Source organism: Eulemur rufifrons, chromosome 6, assembly GCF_041146395.1.
Source record: "Eulemur rufifrons isolate Redbay chromosome 6, OSU_ERuf_1, whole genome shotgun sequence".
Classification (NCBI taxonomy): domain Eukaryota; kingdom Metazoa; phylum Chordata; class Mammalia; order Primates; family Lemuridae; genus Eulemur; species Eulemur rufifrons.
Window position 1 is genome coordinate 77974299 of NC_090988.1, and position 10636 is coordinate 77984934.

Here is a 10636-nt window from a genome sequence, read left to right on the forward strand (position 1 = left end):
CACAAGATGGAGAGCCCTGTAAAACAATGATATATTCTCTGCTCGCGGGCATTGACTAGTGGCCCATTCACTCCCGGTGCTGTTCCTCAACCATGCTCCCTCTGCTCGTGCCCCCTCATTTAAAATCCATTTTAATTTAGAGATGCGCAAGGCAGTGCTCGTGGTACATTTACTCATCCTAGTTATACATCATGGAGCAAGGAAAAGAAAATTGTTTCATCTAGAGATACGGTTCAATGTGGTCACCACTGAACAGTGGAGTAATTACCATATCAGGCCCACTCAAAATGCACTCAGGGTGTTCTGTGACCTATCATTTGCTAATCTGCATAGTGAAGTATAGCTTCATAACTATAAATTGCTGACTTAATTAAAACCAGGACCTTTCTGTCATTTAATTACAGGGAGAAAGGTTATTGCTTAAATGCAATTTTCCAAATGTGATTTCTTAACAGTTATTAACTGCTTCACCATCATTTATTGTTTCAGATTTTTCAATTTGAAAATACTCCCCGTGACAGAAGTAATGACTTCATGAAAAACTCAATCTAGAGGGAGGCCAACCAGCCCATTTGTTTCTCCTAAGTGGAGCCGACAGGACACTGGAAAATGTCACCGAAGGATCCTGGGATGGCTCTCACTTTCGGGGAGTAATTAAAACCCAGAAGGTTGTATCAGAGATAGAGAGAGGTTGTTTGTGGACATTTTGAAGGTGATCCCTCCCTTCCGTCCTAGATGACAGGTGTGTTTGCCTTACAAAATACAATGGTGGCCGCAGTGGTGGTGGCGGGACTGTGCTAAGGCCAGCAGGTAGCAGTGGGAGCTGAATGGGAACCAATCAGACAGCTACTGGGCATCAATTTGAATGTGTACATGCCGTTTGTAATATTCCCGCATCTCGAATTTCTTCTCCCACAGAACGTAGAACTCGTATAAGTCTGGACACGGCAGATAGCGACACCATAAAGACAACAGTCCACATTTTCTTTAATCCCATGTGCTGCTTCAACCCTCAGATGGTTGCATTTCTCTTTTTCTCCGTGTTTTAATATACAGCCTGGAGGTTATGCAGGTAAATCAGAGTGACAGGTAAAGTTGCCCAAGATAGATAACCTGGACAATTTAGCACCACCAAAGCACTCCTTCAATAACAGGGGATCTAGCTATTGTCTTAATTCCCATGTGCACTAAATGGAGACTTAGGTAAACTCAATCCTTAACTTCATGTTGTATGTAGCTCTATGTCCAGCAGAGGAGCCAGAAGTTTGGCTGGGATGGAAGATCTGGTCTTTTCCTAGGCCCTGACAGCTCGATGCTAGAAAGTTTACAAAAGTGAACAAATGTGCTTTCTGCCTACAGGGACCTGACTGTCGGCTCCAGACAAAAACTGCCTTGTTTACTGTTTGAAGAGATCACCCTTATGTTTCATTTTTACTTTAGAATAGAGTTAAAGTTAAAATTGCTCAGACGAAGAAGTGAAAATTCACCCAATTTCTGTACATTTTAGCCATTTCTTTTGTATTTATTCATTATGGCAGATACACAAAAATGACTAATGGAGATTTCATAAAATCTTACTCAGATTATTAATAATCCCTCATGCTCTCCATCAGCAGCGTGCTTTGAAGTTTTCAAAGGATCTTCACATACTTTACCAACTTCAGTTCAATTAAGCAAATATTTTAGTAACACAAATATTAGAAAGGCAGGCACTCAGGCGAAGTCATTTGCTCCTTCCTCCACTTCTGTAAGGTAGCAAGGAACATGGTTTTAAAAAGTCAGCACCGTGTCCTCCCTCCACTTTTTTTTGGAAAGAAACAGAAACACACTCAAACTTGATCAAAGTAAGTAAAAGGGAAGCTCTTAGAGACCTCAAGGAGTCCAAGGACAGCAACCAAACTATACCCAGGCTTCAAGTGAACTAGAATGGGAAAGCTGAGATCCAGGGCTGCTTTGTCTCAATAGGCCACTCGTGGGCCCCCTCATCTCTGCTTCTCAATGGGTTTCTGCTCTTATTTTTCCCTTTCTTGACCATTTCCTCCTCTTCCTCATTTCATGCCTGATCCAACATGGCAGCCATCCTGACTCTGCAGTGTCACCTTGCACCACTGCCAGATTGTGAAATTTATTTCACAGTATATATTTCCGCAAATATATGTTTCACAGGCCACAGTCTGTGCTTGCGACTGGCATCTGAATGAGCGGCAGTCTGGTGCGACTGAGCTCTTACCTTACCAGGTTAAACGCCCTACTGAGGTTCACACGGCGTTTATGCAGCTGAGTCATGTCTACAGTCTCTCCCAGTCCATGCCTCTCCCAGGGCTAGAAATATTGAACTCGTTTGTTACTATACATACACATACAACTCTAGGTTTTTATATTTATTATGTTTCATTTGAGCCATTAACATGAACACTTTTCCCCCCTAACAACTGACAGGAGTACAAATCTTCTAGTTAAAGGAGAAATTCCAGTGGTTTAAAATGAGAGAATACATTATTTCTTTTTGGCAGTTAATACAACTAAAGCTCTCATTTGTACCCTACTAGCTAATCTATTGACTATTTATATCTCTTAATCAGAAAGGTGGTGGAGGAGAGTAACAGTGATAATTTGCATTCAAGATTTTAATTTGGAAGCAGTACACTACATTTTTTTCTTTTTACATACCAAATGCACAATAGTGACAATTATCATTCTTGCTGTGATTGCTTTAGGGGGCGGCCTCCTACGGGATCTAAAAATCTGGTTCTATCACATATGGGAACCATGAGATGGGATCCATGGGATGGGATAGTGCCCTAAATGACTCGCTTTGAGTCTGGGCAAAGGAAATGATATGAATCCCTTTCACACCACCACCGGAAATGAGGTGGCTTTAGAGAAACATCACCCTACCCCTTATAAAATGATTATAAGACATATTATAAAACATTTGTCTAGGGTGTGCAATATGCAAAGAGGCAAAGGGAAGACAATTTCCACAAATGCTGCTGGCTCTGTTGTTAGGGGGCCCCCCAGTTAGGTCCACCACATTGTGGTCTTGTAACAATGACCACAAACACAGCAAGCCACAAACCAAGCCTTGCACACAGAGGTCATTTCTGTGCCTAAACCTGCAATTTAAAGAGATTGCTCCTTCAAACTCACTGCAGTTAGAAAACCACACTGACTAATTCTAGACCAATTCCTTTTCTCCCCAACATATCAGTGTGATTTTATTTTTGTTTGTGTGTTCATAACAGCTTTATTGAGATATTATTTATATACCATAAAATTTACCCATTTAAAGTGTACAATTCAATGGCTTTTAGTATCTTCACAGAGTCATGCAACCATCACCAGCATCAAGTTTAGAACATTCTCATGAACCAAAAAGAAATCCCGTGCTCCTTAGCAGGAATTTTCCAGCTCTCCTAACCCTAGGCAATCACTCATCTACTTTCTGTCTCTAAATAGTGGCCTATTCTGGACATTTCATATAAATGGAATATTATAATGTGTGGTCTTTGGTGACTGGTTTCTTTCACATGGCATAATGTCCTCAAGGTTCATCTGATTTGTCTTGTAGCATGAACCAGAACGTCATTTCTTCTTATGACTCAATAATATTCTATTGTATGGACATACAACATTTTATTTATCCATTCACCAGCTGACAGACATTTGGGTTATTTCCACTTTGGGGCTATTATAAATAATGCTGCTATGAACTTTCATGTACAAGATTTTGTATGACCATATGCTTTCAATTCTCTAAAGTATATTCCTAGGCTGTGTGTTCCGAGGGAAGTCACCTGATTCCTCTGGATCGTAGTTGCCTCATGTGTGTGACCCTTAGAAATCCAAGTCACCATGTGGCCCAGTATCAGCAAAGAAATGTAAATCCAACATTAGAAAAATTAAAAGCAATTTAAATATTTTCTGCAGTATCTTGAGAAAAGAATGAGGATGAGAGGGTCTGTGTTAAAAATATGTAAGAAAACATCTTGAAATTTTTCTGTAATGCTCCCTCTTTCTTTCTACCTCCAACATATACAGCAGGACCCTCAAATGCCTTCTCTTCCCTCGCTCTGGGGACCCCAAAGACTCCACCTAGAACTCACAGCTCAGAGAAGCATCTTCTCTTTCCTCCTACCCACTTCCCTTCTCTATTCTCTTCCTCCAGCCTATAGTTCCCTGTCCTTCCCAATTTAAATCCTGCTGCCTTGCTGGCTTTTCCATGTCCCTCCTGCTCTCCCTCATCTCCACTGACACAGTGACAGGTCAGGCCGGTGGGTACTCAGGAGCGTGCACGCGTGTCTGCATATGTGTGTGGGGCCGGCGCAGTGAGGAGAAAAGATCGCAGATGCCGTAACTAGGTTGCTTCAGGTCACTGTTGGCATGGTGACGTTTCTGAACACAAATCCAGCTCTGAACAAACATCTTGGAAAAGTAATATGCATTTACTTAAGGCTCCTGCAGGGTTTGCAGAAGGGAGAAGTCCGTAGCATGACCTGCAGCCAGCGTCCTAACGATGCCATCAGCAGAGCCAACTCAGCACGACAGCGGGTCCTGTCTCGCGCCTCTTTGCCTCCTCACATGTCTGTGAGTTCTTACGTATGAACGTCTGAATCCTGGCACATATAAAATGATGGCATTGGACTACAACAGTCTCTTTCATCTGCGAAGCCAATGATTCTATGAAATCGGTGTTCTTTACAAGGGGAAAGCCATACCCGAATGAGCTGAAGTATGGAAACCCTGTCGTTTCTGCTTTACCAGTGGGTATGCCCTAAGTCCCATGTGGAGGCTAGTGTTATGTCTGGAGTGAAGTGTCTCTTAGCTCTGTGAGTCCTGACCCCAGACCACACCTAATTCTCTCCCTTTGGGACGAAGATACTACAATTTCTATCTCCCCAACGGCTCCCCTATCTCACCTCTTCTAGTAACGGTCTTGCTGCTCTTGTGCCAGTCACAACCCCTCACTGGTCACAATGACTGACCAAAGAAGGTGGCTGAGTGACTCAAGGCCAATCAGGGTGTATCCTTGGGGATTTTTCTGAATATAAACTGGGGAGGAACAGCACTTTTTCATCTTTGGTAGCAAGCTATAGCTACACTCCAGGAAGTAGGCCTAGAGTGGCCCAAGGCCATGTCTCCTGTCATTTGGATAATCTGGTCTAGAGAACAAAGACAGCATGCAGGGAGAAGCAGAAAGGAAATGGAAGAGCATCCTCCTGGTGATGGAGCTCCTGGATCCCTGACACCAGCTCCACCACATTTTTTCAACAGTTCAAGTCCATGAACCAATGGGGTCTCCTTTTTTGTGTAAGCCAAGTTCATGTGGGTTTGGGCTACTTATATCCACAGAGCCCTGAGATTCAGAGATGGTATGAGGAATCAGAGTTTGCATCTGCAAAGGGTTTGGGGATTCTAGGGACATGCCACACCCTCCTCTATACGCTTGAAGAGTGTACATGACTGTAGCTTTTCATTCCTGTGTCTCAGCTTTTTCTGGGGACTTAACATATCGAATAATCTTACCATATCTTCCATCTCTCCTCTGTTCAGTTTGTTGAAAGCAACCTGTGCCTGGTTGTATTTGGAGCAGTTTTTCCAGTTATCTTCAGTCAGACAGACTTTCACCTGCAAGTTACAGGGCATTGGTCGCTGCCATAAAATCCAAGTTCAGGTGGCTTCCCTTCACTTTCTGATAATATCATCGAATATTTGCATTTCTTGGATTTTGCATTAGCCACAAGATAGTCTATCAGTTTAAAGAAGACAGAAACTCCAAAATGACTATTTAAGAGCAGGTGATTTGATAATTCAAAGGCATTCATATGTATGTTTGCAATCCTTGAAACTTATGTTCATATGGTATTAATGTTGTTTTGAATTGTTTGTGCCCAACTCTTTAGAATAAGGAGTTGGGTTTTTTCCTCTCTTTTTTTTTTTTCTTTCTCCTACAGCACTTTTTCATTGCAAGGAGACGTTTTTGTTTTGTTTTGTTTTGTTTTGTTTTTTCAATAAGAAGGTGTGAAATCCTCTTCTATTTGAGAACTGCAGTGTCTGAACACCCACCTTCTTTTTTGCTTGGACCTCAGCAATATGAGATAAGGTTTGGGAAAGTTTAGCACCAACCGTGACTCTGGGACAGGGTAGGAAATCGGTGCTGTGCTATACTTCAACCTCACCAGTCTGGTTTCTTTCCTTGAACTTCCCAAACGCATCTCTGACTCAGGAGTTTGTACTGTTTCCTTTGCCTGGAATGTTCTTCTTCCTCCTCTGGCTCCTTTGGACACTGAGGTCTTCAGCGTAAGTGTCACCTCCTCAAAGAAACCTTCCTGAACCATCCTATTCCAGGTCTCTATTGCTGTATAACAGACCACCTCCAAACAGCTGTTTAAAACACTAAGAATTATTTATCTGGCTCAGGGATCTGAACGAGAGAGGGCTCAGCTAAGCAGTTCTCACTCTGGAGCTCCCATGTGGTTGCCTTCCTATGGGCGTCTTGAATTTCCTCCGTCACATGTCTGGTGCCTGGGCTGGAAAGCCTCAAACATCTGGGAGCTGGCGCAGCTGGCTGCTCGGGCATCTCTTTCTCCGCCCGGCGGTCTCATGATAGCTGGATTTCTTACATTCAGCTGCAGACGCCCAGAAGGAGTGTCCCAAGAAGAATGAGCAGAAACTGCGTGGCGTTTTCTAACTGACTGCCACGTCCTCTGCTTCCTATTCTTCTACACAGGCACAAAGGCTACCGAGAGGGACAGACTCTACCTCTTACTGGAAGAAGTATCAAAGAATTTGTGGATTTGCCTCAAAACCACCACCCACTGTATACTTTATAAAATAGCTTCTCAAGCACTGTATCACCTCACTCTGTTATAATTCTTTGTATGGCATGTAGTGTTATATGATATTTTCTTATTTCTCTAATCCCCCCAAAGAATGCAAATTTTGAGAACAGGAGCCTTGTGTGTCTTACCACTGTGTCCTCTGTGTTTAGTAGAGCAGTGCCTTGTACTTGGCAGACGCTAAATACCTATCAATTGAATCAATGAAAGATAAATGACAGGGACTGTTCTGAAGGGCCCGTCTCATGAAACTGATATTTGTGGGCTCCCTTTTGGAGGAAGATGGATTCTCCTTACCTTCCTTTCTCTACTCCCCTCTCTTCACATCCCCTCCCTCTCTCCCACAAAAACAATTACGAATCACTGATAGGACACTATTTCAAACCTGGAATCCTTAGTATAATTGTGAGCCGTTGCATTCAGCTTTCATAACCTTGTTTTTGAAAGCAAACATACCCATCATGTGGCTATGGCAAGGATACCTATTCAACCCTGCACCTTGCTTCTTTTACAGATCATGGATTGGCTTGGATTTATTTTTTTGTTTTCTGGGATTTTTGTTTGTTTGTCTGTTTTGCTTTGGTTTTTTGCCTTCCTTCCAGCCAGATGAGCTGAGATCCGGTCTGTGTCTGTTTCCATTTAGGGGTATTCGTCAGTCTACCCTTTTCAACATTTCTGTCCCTGAGATTTAGCTAGAGACGTCACAGGCTGTAACATTCTAACTACATGTCATTGCCACCATTGTCTCTTGTCACAATCCTAATTCTATGTTCTGATAATAAAACTTCATTAGCGTCTGCACCTCCTTTCCCTTACCTTTGAAATACTGTCTTCTGCTGAAATGGTTAGCAATGCTCTGAGTCATATCATTTGGCTGTCTGACAGCCATTGTGAGTGAGCTAAACTGTGAGAAAATGAAAATTTCTGACAATTTGCATTATCGTCAAATGGAGATATTTACTTGTACAAATATTAAAGGTTATTTAAAGATGTAAACTGGCTTCATTTCATTAGTGGTTTGCATAAGGTAATAATTTAAAACAACTACCCAGCCTCATTTGAATAAATTACCAACTCATTTTCTGAAAGAAAAATGCCATTTCTCCAGACTGTGTTTTTAACTGCTTGCAATGGTAGAAGATGAAAACAAAAACCTATGAATATTTCAGGACAGGAAATGTTCAGATTCTCATATTGTTTAACATAAATCAGACAACGGGCTTATTGTTCTGAGAACCTGATTGAGAGTTGCCCAACCAGAGAAGATGGTGAAATATCAATGGCATCAAAATGGGTCTAAAAAAAGGAATAGCAGCAACTGTGGTTAAATCCTCCTGAATTCCAGTTCTAGGAATTTACTCTAATATAAAAAAATCAGGATGTGTACAAATATTTGTTACAAGGATGTTCATCCCAGTGTTATTTATAGTGACAAAAGAAAAAAAAAAGAAGGAAGGAAATGAAAAAAAAAATATGTATCCAAGACTAGGGGATTGGACAATAAGTTAAGAATGTAGCCATGTGACAGTCTGGAGTAAAGATAACTGAAAAACCACATTGCAGAAGAACTGGTAATAACAAGTGAAAATGCTTACTATATAAAACAGGGTAAAGACAAACTATAAAGAATATATATATGATATCATTTATGAAATGATAAACATCTATATTTGTATTGAAACAGACTAAGAAGAAACAGATCTAAACAATAACTTGGTAGTGGGGTTATTGATGATTTTTTTTTTTATTGATGATTTTTATTCTTGTGCTTTTATAATAAGAAAAATACCAGCAATCCAATATTATTCAACGATTTGCAACTCATTGGTGTTGGAGGCATGTTATTCTTGCTTAATTGGATCAGCTCCTCTTTTCTTTTAGTCCAACAAAGGGTACCCCTGGGCAATTCCGTGCATTCATGCTCGCACTGTGGGTATTGGCAAAAGAGATGGGGAGTGAGTTAGTCGAATGCTATACAGGAAGTTTTTTATGATTCCAGGGTTTGGCATCTTGGGATCCAACCTTCCCACTTCGGACCATCCATATTATACCAGTGAAATACTCTCTAATCAGCAAATTAAAGTATTTCTTGCAAAACCCTCAGAAGACATTGTCTTTAAAGAGTAAATTAGTGTGTCGCAATCCTCCTCTACCCCCTCAACTTCCACCCTCTCCGAGAAAACAGCGTCTTCTACGAGATGGTGGTTTTCTTCCTTTTAGGAGATCCAGGCTGGTAAGAGATGCCAAGGGTTTAGGGATTTCAGCACCTTCTATATTGTTGCTTTGCTCGGCACACTGATTTCGCCTCATAGTCCAAGTCCAGCCAGCATGGACGGAAGGCAGAGAGAAGTAGGGGCATGCCCCAAGGTCATGGGCATCGGTTCCGCTACACCCACTGTCCAGAACTTGGTCACCTGGCCACTGCAAGGGAGTGCCATGGAAACCTGGGAAATGTAGTCTTTCTTCTACGAGGCTCAGCTAAAAGTGGAGAATTTAACTTTTAAGGAAAAAAGAGAAAACGGACACTGGAGGGCAAGTTGCAGCCTCTGCCGTGTGGGCATCCCAGGGAGACATTGGGCAGAGAAGACAAACCTAGTGTAACTATTTCAACATTGTTTTTCTTTTGCATCTGCTCAACCCACAAAACATTTCCTGGTGCTTACATTTATTTGAAAACACTCTACATGCTACAGAATTCTGAGATGTGGTCTCTGGGGAAGAAGTAAAACAGCTGCAGCAAATAAAGCAGATGGGAATTAAGAATGCTGGAGAGGCTCCAAAACACGATCCCATTGTCCACCAAGTGCCTGCCCTACAAAGAATGTGTGCTCCAAAATAGAAACTTTATGAAACTTTGAAGCATTTGATTAATGTAAACCTTCATGAATAATGCAAGGCTGTGCACCAGGGTTTGATGTGGAGCTGAGAGAGGAGAAACATTAGCATGTTCATCTTGGCTTAAAAAAAAAAAAAAAATTAAGAAAAATTCACAGAGGGAACTGGGGCATTTTGGGGTGAGAGGTACAACTACTAAAATAGCTGCTATTGCCATGTTTTTTGGGGAGTCCTCAGAGCAAACAGCAGCTGGCTTGCTGGGGAGGTTACCTGCCAGGGAGTGGGTACAGTTTGCCATCCTAAAGGCCCCCTAGTCCTGCCCTGTATGCTGCTGGGGAGGATGCTCAGGGCCAGCCATGCATGCGTGGCTGCAGGCAGACACAGAGACTCATTTTTCTCCTGTAAATATCTTTCCTACCTACAGGTTCCTGGAATTAGATCTTCCTCCATCAGAATTCTTTCTCATGTATTAATAAATTATCTTCTGCATAAATGCAAACATCTCTGGGAGGAGTCGTACACACAGATTGTTCCTCTCTATTCTATCTCTAAAATGTCTTTTATACATTTTGTTATGAAATATTTCAGATGCACAAAAGGTATAAAGAATTTCCATGACAAAAAGTTAAAAATAAAAAAATGCAGTTTAGCAACTGCCTATGTACATGTCACCCAGCTTAATATATAAAATATTACCAGTGAAGGTGAGATCCTTTTGACCCCTTCCCCAATCGCAGCCCCTTCCCTGCCCCTAGAAGGAACTGCCATCTTGAATATAATATGTATCATTCCCAAGCATGGGATGTTGCATGAATTTATTACCTGCCCACCCACCCCCTGCGTCCTGCCCTTCTACTGATTCAGGCCGTTATCATTTTCATCAGAGCCATTCATTCAGCACACATTGAGCACCACCTCTGGGCCAGGCACCTTGATGACAGTCTCCACCAGTGTCCTTGCCT